Source organism: Manis pentadactyla, chromosome 9, assembly GCF_030020395.1.
Source record: "Manis pentadactyla isolate mManPen7 chromosome 9, mManPen7.hap1, whole genome shotgun sequence".
Lineage (NCBI taxonomy): Eukaryota > Metazoa > Chordata > Mammalia > Pholidota > Manidae > Manis > Manis pentadactyla.
This window is the reverse complement of record NC_080027.1, coordinates 48,992,097-49,005,040: the sequence shown is the minus strand read 5'-3', so window position 1 is coordinate 49,005,040 and position 12,944 is coordinate 48,992,097. Positions and strand designations below refer to the sequence as shown.

At 46.0% G+C, this 12,944-nt stretch overlaps 1 protein-coding gene across 9 annotated transcripts in view; it reads left to right on the top strand.

Annotated features, from left to right (window-relative positions):
- The window catches only part of DENND2B (DENN domain containing 2B), a 166,484-nt gene that overhangs the window by 59,578 nt on the left and 93,962 nt on the right, over positions 1-12,944 (top strand). For 3 of the 9 annotated variants that reach the window (XM_036930968.2, XM_036930966.2, XM_057507341.1), the window contains one exon: positions 5,124-5,212. The exons of 3 other annotated variants lie outside the window; for them this stretch is intronic. The gene's annotated coding sequence lies outside the window, so the exon portion shown is untranslated. Of the gene's footprint in view, positions 1-1,964; positions 1,983-5,123; positions 5,213-5,635; positions 5,910-12,944 lie in introns of those variants that run through there. 3 more of the 9 variants (XM_036930964.2, XM_057507340.1, XM_036930969.2) reach the window with 2 other exon arrangements.

The window sequence follows — 12,944 nt, the reverse complement described above, 5'->3', positions numbered from 1 at the left end:
GGCTGGAATTGCCATCTGGAGGGAGATGCTGCTTTATTGATTCAAAGGCCCTGGTAGAGCTCATGAAGAGATTGATTGATGTGCAGTAGGCAGACTGTTTTCCAAGAGAACTTAGATATTGCCATTTCTGCTTTGTAAAGGCAGCTTTGTCTCAGACTGATGGCTAGGAGCGAGTCCCTGGCAGAGCTTCAGTCTTCTTCCAGGCTCTTCCCAGACCATTTCCTAGTTTCCTCATCCTGTGTTTGGTGCCTTTCTTCTCTCTGTAGTTTTCCTTAGTCAGGAAGCCTGACTTGCCCATATTTTCCTCCAAGGAAGGACTGCCTTTTGTTGGTGACAGTCTTCTGTCTGAGCCCAGGCAGATGACTCCAGGACCCCAGGCCAGGGGCTCTGCTGAAAGGGTTAGAAGGAGACTCTTTACACTGAAACACTTCCTGCTGCTTTGGACTCATTCGGAATGCAATGGGACCAAGTGACTAGGACAGAGCAGTAGTACTGGGTGATTGTGACCGAACATTCCAGGTAGAAGGACCCTTGGAAGACAGCTAGTTCCAGCAGCCCAACTGTCCTTTCATTACATGCAGGAGAAAGTGCAGGCTCTGAGTGGGGACAGGGAGTTGCTTAAGATCTCACCACCCGAGAAAGCAGGACATAACCTGGGCTCTAGTCTCTTGACTCTTTCTCCATTCCTGGATTTTTCCTCTTTTCCGTCTTAATGACATTGCCACTCAGAGGTAGAAAAGGAAAATTGTAAAGCCCTAACAGGCTCTTGTGTAAACCTGCCTTCTCATCTGGCAACCAGAACCCAGTAGGAGAACTGAGTGGGGCATATGCCTGTCCCTTTATTTGGGTAGACTGGACGTCTTCAGCATAGATGCTGCGTGGGCACTGGGAACTAAGCTCCCCAAAGGCTTCTGAAGTTATACTACATCTCTTAGGCATTCTAGGGTCCAGCCAGTAGTACTGAAACAACAGTTTACTTTTCTTGAATTCCTTTGATCCCAAAGTAAGGAATGACTTTAAAAGATTTAATTCTGCTCCTGGGTTTTCAGGTTCAGAATTTCAGTTGTTTCTACAGGGATAAGACAATACTATAAACTCTTCTACTGATCAAATCTAGAATCTAATCATCATATATATATATGATGTGTATGCATTTTTCTTCTTGGTAAGTGTAAGTCTGTCTACTCAAATTCCCTCATCTTAAGGAGAGAACAGCTGATGGTATTGCACTTGCCATTTTTGTTTTGCCTTTTTAGAGTCTTTTTCAGTGATTTGTTTATCCCCCACACATGAATTGACTGCCCACTCTGAATGAAATACTAAAATGGATAGACCTTAAGGTGCTCACAACTGTTGGGGAAATGGGTGTAGGTAACAGTGATAAAGCGATCTAAGTACTGTGATAAAGGCATCTTCAAACTGCTGTGGGCCTGCAGAGTAGATGAACAGGTTCTGCTAGGAGATCAAGAAATATATCACAGAAGGGGGGGTGATAACTGAGTTGAGCCTTGAAGACAGTTAGATTTTGCTAGTCAGGGAAGGAGAGGCACTCAGCATGAGCAGTGAGGGTGAGGGAGCAGAACGTGCAGCTCCCCGAGCACCAGGTGGTGTGTCTGCTTGTGCCTGCAGTGGTGGGTGGGGAGGGTGGCAGCAGGCAGTGGGCAGGAGATGAAGCCAGAAAGAATTTCAGATTTTGGTGGTAATGTATGACACGAGAGGGGGCTGCACTTAGTCACCCTGTTATTGCTGTTATTTAGGCCTTTATTATTTTTTCCCCCAGACAGTAGTTTTCTTTTTAGAAATGGAAACGAGTTTTTTTAAACATTTTGTACCCATTTCCAAATTATAAAACATAAGATGCCTTTTTTTTTTTTTTTTAGTAAAAATACAGTTTCTGTAAGCACAATGACCTGCACAGTGGAGGTGAGAGAAGGCGTTTTTGTCCCTGAACAGAGCTGCCCCGAGAGAAGCTCCTCATCTCTGTGAGTGGGGCCATTCCTGCATCCTGCTCGGTTTGGCGGTGTGGCTGCGGTGGAGTGCTTGTGAGGGGGCACTCTGGTAATGGGAGAGGCTGTAAAACCCCAAGTTGGCCCCAGAAGAGTGACCTTACAAGGGAAGTTCTGGGAAACAAACCACAGGGAGACTTTACAGGAATTTTTGGTTAAGCCCACAGACAAGGCACATGAGGAAAAGAGATGTAATTATAGTTTGTAAGTCTGTGAAAAGATACCATGAGTGACATGGAATAGCTGTTCGAAGTTTCTTCTTCCTGTAGGACAGGAAGAAATGGGTTTTTATTCAGCAGATATTTATTGAGTGCTAGCTGTGAGCTGGGCCCTGTACTGGGTACAGGGAATATGGTGGCTGGTGAAACAGCAAGGCGCCTGCTGCTGAAGAACTCCTGGGGGAGCAGTAATTGCACAAATGAGCAATTACAGGTTATGGTGAGGGCTTGCAGGGATAAGGCCTCACTTGGATTGGAGATCATGGAAGGCTTCTCTGAGGAGGTGAGAAGCAAGTAGAGGCAGGGTGAGTAAGAGTCAGCCAGGCAGACTAGGGTATGGGTGACTGTTCCAGGGAAAGGGGAAGTGCCCAGGGAAAATCTGGCACTTAAGGGAGCTAAAAGAAGACCTGTGTAGCTGGCACACAGAGGGGAGGGCAGGAAACTGCCGAGAAGGGGCCGGAGAAGGATCATGCTGGGCCTTATTATAGGTCCTGGTAAGAATTTAGGTTTTATCCACAATATAGTGGGAAGCTGTTGAAGCACGGTAAGCAGATCATTTACACATGATCTGGTGTAAAGGGGTAATTCAGGCAGCTCCACCAAGAATGGAGGTGTGAGGGCAAGAGTGGGAGCTGGGGCAATTAGGAGGTATTCGCAGTAATTCAGAGGAGAGACTGAGATGGCCATGGAGGTGCAGAAAAATGAAGATAAGAGATGTATTTTGGAAGTAGAATTATTTGGAATTGGTCAATGGATTGGATGTGGGGAGAGGGAGGTAAGGAGATGCAAGGATATCTCCCAGGTTTTGGACACAAGTATACATGCAGGCCTCTCAACAGACCCGAGACCTCCTAAGGCTGTAAAAGCCCTGTCATTCTGGAAAGGTCAAGTGGGATTGATATGAATCTAGCCTTGCAGAGGTAGCAGAGGGATTCAGTTACCCTCTTACCCTGCCTTGTTCAGGGAGCTCATATACAGTAGCAGCACCTAAGCAAGAATCACTGTTTTCATGCCCCTGGGGCCGTCTTTGTCCCTTCACACTGAGGACGAGGCCCTAAGAAACCACTGTAACTCGAGTTTGCCACTAGGGGGAGCATCGCCTGCATCCTGTATTTGGTCTGGAGGGCTTTTTAAAGTGTATTGATTTTGAGACTGACTGACCAACTTTACTGCTCAGCCCTGGCCCTTCATACTGCTTATAAGAATGCCTGATATATGGTAGGTGCTCAGTAAATATTGGTAGGTGTTGATATTATAGCTGTGACTATTCCTTATCATGGAAATGGATTAGAACCTTCTCTTAGTTTGGAAACTTGGCAATTGGAATGTGCATTTTGAGGGCCAGGAGCAGAGGGATGCCTGTTGGGAATGAAAAGAGGGAGAACTTTAATGATTTGATGGTGTTGCACTTGCTGTTTTGTCCTGTCTTCCTTCGCAGACTTGGGACACTAGGACCTTTGAGTGATTCCTGAGTGCGTACTGGGGTCAGGTTGGGCATTTATAATGTGTGATTGGGTTATACCACCTTTGAAGCTCTGCTTGCCTCACTAAGGCAGTAGTGCCCACCACTGTGGGTTTGTGCCATCTTGCTATGTCCTGTTGGGTTCTGTAACACTTCTGCTATCTTAGCTCCTGGCATATATCTACCTGTAAACTCAAGTCAGTTTAAATTTTGTGTGAGAATTTTGTGATATATTGGAGGTCAGTCAAAAACACAAGGATTCTGCAAGGAATCAATGCATAAAAGATTCCATCAGGACCTCTGTAGCCCTGTTTTAGGAAGCAGCATTGAAAAATGACTTCTTTAGTCTTAGTGTCTTCTCCTACCAACTGCCCCCGGTTTTTGTTTGTTTCTGATGAAGAACAGTTGAGATGAATGAAGTTCTTAGTGCCTAATTTCGGGAGCATGCTTCACATATGTCATTTCGTTTTATACTTATCCCAGCCCTGTCAGTTGCCCAGGGCGTAGGTTTTATAGGTGGAAACTGGGAGGTTAAGTGACTGGCCCAAGGGCACATGGAACCAGTACAACTACTCAATACACAGAGAGAGTTGAAAGGCTGGGGCACTACTTCTAGACCTGTTATTTTCTGGTTCTGTGACCTGAGGCAAGGTCATTTGACTTCTCTTTTAGATTTTATTTTTTAATCTGTTAAATTGATATAATAATAACAGTCCTAACTTTCAGGACCATTGTGTTGAGCAAATGAGCCAAGATTTATGAGAGTATTTGGAAAAGTGTGAGATAATCTGTATGGCAGGACTTTTTTTCCCTCTAATCTGTGCCTCAGTACATTCTTCGTCTCATAGATGCTACCACAGAGTCTTTAGGCTAAAAGAATGGTAGTCAGGCCTACCTCAGTATGACTTGGAAAGATTCTCCACCTCCCCTGGGAGCCCAACCTTGTCTCTCATAACTGATTATTGAAAAAGTTTCAGTTTCTGAGATCAGGTGGCAGTATATTTCGGTGGCAGTCGATACTCTTAGTTCTTCAACTGCTTAATTAACTAGCTCGGTAGCTTTGGACTAAACATTTGATCTCTCTAAGTCTCAGTTTTCCCATCTATAAAATGGTGATACCTGTCCAGTGTATTTCAAAAGGTTTGAGATCAAACAAAGTAGTGTACATAGAAACATGTTGCAAAACAGAAATGTACACAAGGGCATTAAATTTAGAGGGTCTGCTACATCCCAGGCACTGTGCTAGCTCTGGGGCAGGAGTGGTGTTACTACTGGCTGTGACCGCAGCCCACAGAAGGCCTGGGATTTAACCGCAGACTCTGAGCAGGGCAGAGAGAAAAGGTGGTATTTGTTTCATGTTGGTTGCTTGGGCTGTGATGCGGGACTTGCCCAGGACTCCTGCTGGTCCTGACCTGGTGTCTTTCCTCTCCATTGCAGGAAGATGAGAGACTGCTTGGGCACCAGCACTAGCACCAGGAATCTCTGCACTGGTTAAAGCCATCACCGCAACCTGGGCAGGCAGCACGGTAAGCAGACAGGCCAGTCCAGACGGGCTCCTGGGATGTGAATGCATTTCTGTCTCAGCTGCTGCCTGGAAAATCCCAAATGCACAAACAAGTCAAGGCAACGCGTCTGGGTCCCACTACCCCGGCTTCAGGGCTTAGAGGAAGGGCTGGCTTCCCCTCTCTGTGTGCCGGCTAGCTAGCTCCCTCCCCCTGGCCGAGATTCTTCCAAGTTATAAAGAGTGAGACACTGGAGGGGAGGAAAACAAGTCCTCTCACTGTCTTCCTTCTCCCCTCTGAGCTGTTCAAGCAAGTTCCCAGAAGCAGCCCAGAGCCCTTGTTTGACTGGAAGGGAGGTAGGAGGAGTGGAATGTGTGCAAAAACCAAGCTGATTAAAAGACGGTGCTGTTTCATGGAAGCCTCCCAGAACTGAGAGAGGGAGAGAGAGAGGAGAAAGGAGAGAGAGAGGGACAGAGAGAGAGTGTGCGTGTGCTGGTGTGAACAGGGTCTCCATGACAACTGGCCTGGCCCGCTAGCTGTGCTCTGCTCATTTGGCTGGAAGGAGCGCCAGGGAAGGTCAGAGGAAGGAGCTGTGGGAAGTTCGCAGCAGGTATAGGAGCTCAAGCCTGCGGATCTGGGGGCCCTGGGCTCCCTGACAGACTGTGGTGTGAGCCAGACTCTGCCGAGAATGGAGTGGGCAGGAAAGCGCGGGGACTTTCAGGTAAGGTCAGCTCCAGGCTTGGATTGTTTTCCTCATTTCCTGGCCATAGTCTTGGGCTGTTTTCTGGGAGGCAAGCGGGTGTCTTTACTCTCTGTTTAGGGTTTGGGGCTCAGGAATGATGTCATATTCCAACAGTTGGATTCTATTAGCTTAAGGAGGAGGGAGAGAGCCAATTTTCTTGACTTTACAAATGTAGCTGATCTTACTTGTGCTAAACCTGAGGTTTTTAAACTTCACTATAGGAATCATCATCTTACTTTTATTTAGTAAAAGGCTCAGGGTACTTTGCAGGAAGAGTCCTTTGTATAGAAAAAGCAAGTTATCATCACCCAGCCTTGTGTTTGCAGTTCTCACATGGAAACTCTAGTGTATTTTGAGTGGCTTGGTTTGTTCTAGTGAACACTGTTCTGTCTCTGCTGCTGCAGTGTGTGACCTGCAGTAGTGAAGAAAAAAGTAAGCTAATAACTCAGCTAGGAGCCCGTGGTAGGTTCCAAGTCTCTCTGGAGCAGTTACTAGAACAGAGGGACTGTCTGGGGGATACCTGAACTGGGGTTGGTCTCTCCCCAGGTAACTTGGTTGGGAGCAAGTTGTCCTCCTTCATTTTAATAAGGCCCATCACAGGCTTTCCCAAAAATATATGGCATGAGGGCAGGGATGTGTATGTGGAGGGTGCTTTCTCACCCACATAACTCAGAGTGAGCTCTCAGTGGCAGCTGCTAAGTGCCAGCTCGCTTGCGAAGCCGTGAGGTACTGTGCTTGTGCTGGATGGATTCCTTGGGTTAATATTTTAACCAGATCTCAGGGCATGCAGTGTCCACGCTGTGCACTCCTACTCTGCTGGTCCTATGTTTTGGTAAAATTTGTTCTGACCTAGAGGACTGGTGTGTGGTGAGCTCTGTGTGGCCTAGGAGAGGGGACCCTTCCAGAAAGGCATTTTTATAGTGATGATTGTCAGTGATGTTATTAGGAGGCTTAATACAGCAGACACTCCCTGGGTTGGAGACCCATCAGGAGAGGAGCTGCTTCAGCCCTGTCACATCTCAGACTTACTCCCGGGCCTCAGGGAACTTTCTGGATGCCTTTGGTGTCTCTGTGGGATGAGGGAACAGCTGCTGTCCTGGCTCTTTGGTTTTTCTTCTTGTACTTCCTGAACAGAATGTCTTTTGTATTCTGGCAAACAGTGAGGGGGCCTTCTGATTAACTTCAGGTCAGCTTGCCAGTGAAAGCATCAGCCGTGTCCCCAGTTCGGGCTCCCTGACTGTGCACATGTAGGTATCTGTGCTGTGGCCTGAGGGTCCACGAGGACGAACTCAATGTCCCTGGGCCTGGATGGGCCATCTCTAAAGTGGTGCCTTCTTTTACTGTGCTCCAGGGATCTGCTTGGCTTGAAACCTCTGTTTTACTGGGGTGATGCTGCATAGTATTGTTGGTTGAGATTGAAGTTGGACATGAGGAGGAGGCCTCTTGGAGTCAGTGGGCCCTGTGGTGGGCAAGGCAAATCCACGATCTCAGTTTTCCTCTGCTTGTGGAAATGGTGGAGGCTCTTCGGTTTTATTGCCCCCACGTGTGCAGAGGCCTAGCAGATGATCTTTTCTTTCGGTGTAGCAGAATGAATAGTGGATTTGGGGTTAGGAGACTTGAGTCCATTGCCAGGTTCTGCTACATGCTATGAAGGTGACTATGGGCGAGACCCTTAACTCTATGACCTTTAGATTTATTAGCTGTGAGATGGAGATCCTGATAATAACTTCTTTGTAGGACTATGGAGAAGGGCAAAGGAAATAATTTCCATGAAAGTAATTTAAAACAAGTGAAGTCCCATATAATTTAGGATGTTATGAATTGTTGAAGAATGGCCCCATTCTCTTCTGGAAAGTCACTTTACCTCACAGTTCTGGTTTCCCTATTTATAAAGTTCCATCTTCTTTTTTGCAATTATAAATAAAAATGACAAAAACAAGCAACTTCTTCAAGATGTTAAAGGAAACAAATAGTGCTTTCTCTGGGTTGGGAAGCTTAGTAAGAGTGATGTTCACTGTGGACTTTGAGCCTCATAAGTGATCCTTCATAGATGAAGCTTCCCTTAGGCCACCTGACTCGCATTTAGCATGGAGGAGTGGGATTCCAGGAGACCCTTTGTTTTTCCAGAGTCCCATAGCTACCCGGCAGTTATGGTTTCATCAGTTCTAGTAACTGGAAGAGAGGATACTGGTTGCCAGGGCTGGCTCCCTCATCCCCCTAGGTTCTGCTGAGGAAAGTGTTTTGAGTGGTTAAGAGAGGTCTTTCTCTTCTGTTCTGGGTTTGAAAGGCAGGGTCCTAACTGGCAGGAAGAGTTGTTGCTCTGAACCACTCCTTGGGGGCTGGGCAGCTCTTTCAGGAACCTGTGTGGCTACAGCTTAGAAGGAAACAAGAAAAAGAAACAAGGAAGTGGGAATTCCAAGGGCAGAGATATTCGATATGCTGTGGACTGTGCCAGGAAACAGAATAGTAGGGGGGGAGACTCTGGGCAAGGGCACCCCAGGTCTGCCACAGGGATCTGCGGGGCCCATGGTATACTAGGTGGGGATACAGAGAGGGGCTGACAGCCCTCCTGCGGCCACGACTTTATTGTCGGATGGGGAAGACCTGCCGGCCATGCCCTGGATGGTGTCTGGGAAAAAGCCTCTGAGAAGACCCTGGGTGGTAGGTTTTTTTTTTTAAATGAGAGAGCCTTTGTGTTAGGTGAATCACAGCAGAGCAGCCTCTCAGGCCTGAAGAAGAAGTTATCTGCAGCTGAGACTGGGGCTGCAGCTGTGCTCTGCCCCTCAGTCCAGCCTCCCAGAGCTGAGTCACAGACTGGATGGATCCCTCCATGTTCCTTAAGGATTAAAAAGTAACATTCCTGTTCTCACTCCGTCTCTCCCCCTTCCTCCCCTTCCTGCATGTTCTCCCCCTGGTCTCCCTCTCTCTAAAATTAGAATGATCAGTTACCCAAAAAGTTCAAAGTTGAAATACCTTACAGGATAAGCCAATGGCATCCTCATTTCTGCTGGCTCTGCCCCATCCCTGGAGTGAAGGGCTTAGGTGTACAGCTTGGAGGGTCATTCCAGATTTCCTGGACATACTGCCAGCCTGGAACTGAGAGAGTCTGTGCCCCACACCCCACCTCATCTGATTCTAAGGACTCCTTTGGGGAGGTCTACCCAAGGAGGTGGGAGGGTCTGAATCCTGGGCTCTCTGAAGCGCCTGCCCGCAGGCAGGCTGGACTGAGAAACTGAAGAGCATGTCTTCCCATTTCTTTTCTTAGCTGTTACCTGTCACGGCTCTGGAGACTCTTGATTTACAGTGTTGGGCCCAGGAGAGTTTGGCGAGGCCGCCAAGCAGTGGAAGCCTGGGGAGGCCAGGCCGTGACCCTGCAGAGCCTGCCTTGGTGTCCCCTCAGTGCTTCTGCATGGGAGAAGGGCTGGGGGGAGGAGGAGGGGAAATCTGCTGGCAGATAATTGAGTTCTTTGAGTTAGAGGGAAAAAAAAAAAACAATGGAAGTGGAGAAGGGGCCCAGGAGGGCATGAAAGAAAAAAAAAATGACCATCTGGCATAGTCTGCAGAGATTCCTCTCTAAGGCCTGTGGGAAAACTTGTATTAGTGAGTGCCTTCTTTTTGTATTAGTGACGGGGAGGGGTGGGAGACTCTGTGCATCTATTTCACGCTGGGGATGAGGCTGTGTGTGCCTCTGTCTGAGTAGATGGGTGGGGTGAACTGCTGGGTGCATCTGTCTTAGGGGAACATGCCATGTAATATTGTCTGAGAAAAAACCTGCGGTCTGTTTCTTGCCATAGGCTCTAGAAAATTCGTGTGTGCCCGCTGAGGGTAGAGGAGGATGTTAAACGAGTCTTGACTGCCTTACTGAAGGACTTCATCAAAGATCCCTTTTCTTCTTTTTTTTTTTTTTTGGCCCTGTTATTCTGTCCTTGAAGGGCCATTCAAATTATGGCAATCCTCTCCTCATCTTAAAACTGCGTGAATGTTAGATTTCAGTCTCTATAAAGGGTGAATTACATGCAGTTAGGGCATGAAGCCTTCTTAGCCGAAGCCCACCTGTTCCTAAGGGTTTGTCAGGAAACACTCATTTCTCAGACCCATCAACTGAAGGGGTTTGTATGTGAGCTGGAGGTTGTTTAAAGGAAGCAGCACAGTGAATAAAGGACTGTTTATACCTGGGAAAAACAGGATGAGGCAAGCATCTCTGGGCCTGCAGGCATGTGGATCATGCCCTCTTGGTTTGCTCACCCATTTAGTCAGTGAATACAGAGGGCCTGGGCTAAGAGCTGGGGAGGATCTGAAAAGTAAGTGTGGGAGTTACCCATCTTTGGTGTATTAGGTGTATTGTAGCTATTTCCTCCCCATTGTGAACCTCTGTCCATGTGATTAAGAAAGAAGAAACATAGACCTGCTGAAGTTGGTGGGAGGGTTAATGATACCTCATGCTTTAGGCTGGGAAGGAGGAGGGTCCAACTCTTTGACTCTGATTTAAAGCGCTGCTTGAATAATGGAAGAGAGCCAGCTCAAGGGCTGGAAACAGGAGGAAAGTGAGGGTTCTAGGCCTGTGTCAAAGCTTCCCTGAGAGTGACAAAGGATAGGGTGCATATGTGGGGGTACATAGGAGAGGGAAATGGGAAATTCAGAAAGAAAACTGTAAAGTCAGTTAGTTTTTAGAATTCTTTAGCTTCACTGCAGGAACTGAATTTTGGTGGGCTCACTTGTGTCTTGGAATGTAGACTCCCTTGTGGAGTTCTGACAACTGAGTTTTACCAATTGCCTTTAAATGAATCAACCTGTAATGCATTTCTTCAACTATCAGTGACTAATAGATACTAAGAGAATGTACGGTGCTGCCATGGAGCAGCTCTGGTGGAACCATTTCCACTACATAGGAGTGCATTACATGCAGTGTAGGGCAGTGATTAAGAGCTGGAATTCAGGGTCTCATAAGCCTAGGTTTACAACCTGATGTTATTTATGAGCTGTGTGACCTCGGTCAAATTATTTAATCTCTCTGATCCTTGGTTTTCTGTGAGGCATCTGTAAAATTGACATAATAATAGCACTCGTTAGACTTGTGACAAGGATTAGATGAAATGACACATGGAAAGCTCTCCACCTAGTGCCTGGCACAGAGTAAATGTTTAATGCTTTCCATTGTTATTATCAGCTTAGAGCAGGATTTCGAAGGGAGTAAGGTATCTTTTAATCAGGTTGGGGTCACTGGGCGAAGAAAATCAAACCAGATTCTTCTTTTAGAAGGAGTTTGTACTTTGCATTTTATTAATCTTTTTGTCAAGACCCCAGAAGAGGCTCTGAGGTGGTCCTTCTCAACTTGGTTCATAGGCTCAGCGTTGTCCTCCTATAAGATGCTTACCCTTCACAGTCGTGGAAGATAGAAGCACCCCTTGCCTGCTCCTCTCCTGCAGGCCAGCCCAGGTAGGGCCCCTAGTCCTCCTTAACCCAGCCCCGGAGGCCCTTCACAAGCTGCTCTGGACATAGACAACCCAAGCACTCCTCACCTCCACTTCCACAAATTGTGTCTCTATGTTCTTCCCAAAACCCAGAGCAGAGGCTTTGCAGACACCTCTGGAGGCTCCAGGTCTGGCTCTTCCTCTTACTATTTGTGGACCTCTGGCGAGTTAACTTCTGTAAACCACAGTGTTTCATCTGTAAATTGGGAGTAATGTTACTGTCCCAAAGGTTTGTTGTAAGTACTAAATGAGTTAATTTATATAAAACACTTAGCTTTCAGATGACATGATATTGTACATAAAAAATCCACTCCAAAACTACTAGAACTAATATCAGAATTCAGCAAAGTTGCAAGATACAAAATCAATACACATAACAGAAAGAGAAATCAGGAAAACAATTCCATTCACAACTGCATCAAAAAGAATAAAATACCTAGGAATAAACCTAACCAAGGAAGTGAAAGACCTATACCCTGAAAGCTATAAGACACTCCTAAGAGAAATTAAAGAGGACACTAATAAATGGAAATTCATCCCATGCTCTTAGGTAGGAGGAATTAATATTGTCAAAATGGCCATCCCACCTAAAGCAATCTACAGATTCAATGCAGTCCCTATCCAAATACCGACAGCATTCTTCAATGAATTGGAACAAATCATTCTAAAATTCATGTGGAAACACAAAAGACCCCAAATAGCCAAAGCAATCCTGAGAAGGAAGAATAAAGCAGGGGGTATCTCACTTCCCAACTTCAAGCTCTACTACAAAGCCACAGTAATCAAGACAATTTGGTACTGGCACAGGAACAGACCCATAGACCAGTGGAACAGAATAGAGAGTCCAGATATTAACCCAAGCATATATGGTCAATTAATATATGATAAAAGAGCCATGGATATACAATGGGGAAATGACAGCCTCTTCAACAGCTGATGTTGTCAAAACTAGACAGCTGCATGTAAGAGAATGAAACTGGGTTACTATCTTAACTCCATACACAAAAGTAAACTTGAAATGGATCAAAGACCTGAATGTAAGTCATAAAACCATAAAACTCTTAGAAGAACATAGGCAAAACTCTCTTGAATATAAACATGAACAACTTCTTCATGAACATATCTCCACAGGCAAGGGAAACAAAAGCAAAAATGAACAAGTGGGACTTTATCAAACTAAAAAGCTCTGTTCAGCAAAGGACACCATCAGTAGAACAAAAAGGCATCCTGCAGTATGAGAGAATATATTCATAAATGACATATCCAATAAGGGGTTAACACCCAAAATGTACAAAGAGCTCACACACCTCAACAAACACAAAGCAAACAATCCAACTAAAAAAATGGGCAGAGGATCTGAACAGACATTTCTCCAAAGAAGAAATTCAGATGGCTAACAGGCACATGAAAAGATGCTCCACATCACTAATCATCAGAGAAATGCAAATTAAAACCACAGTGAGATATCAATTCACACCAGTTAGGATGGCCACCATCCAAAAGACAAACAACAACAAATGTTGGCAAGGATATGGAGAAAGGG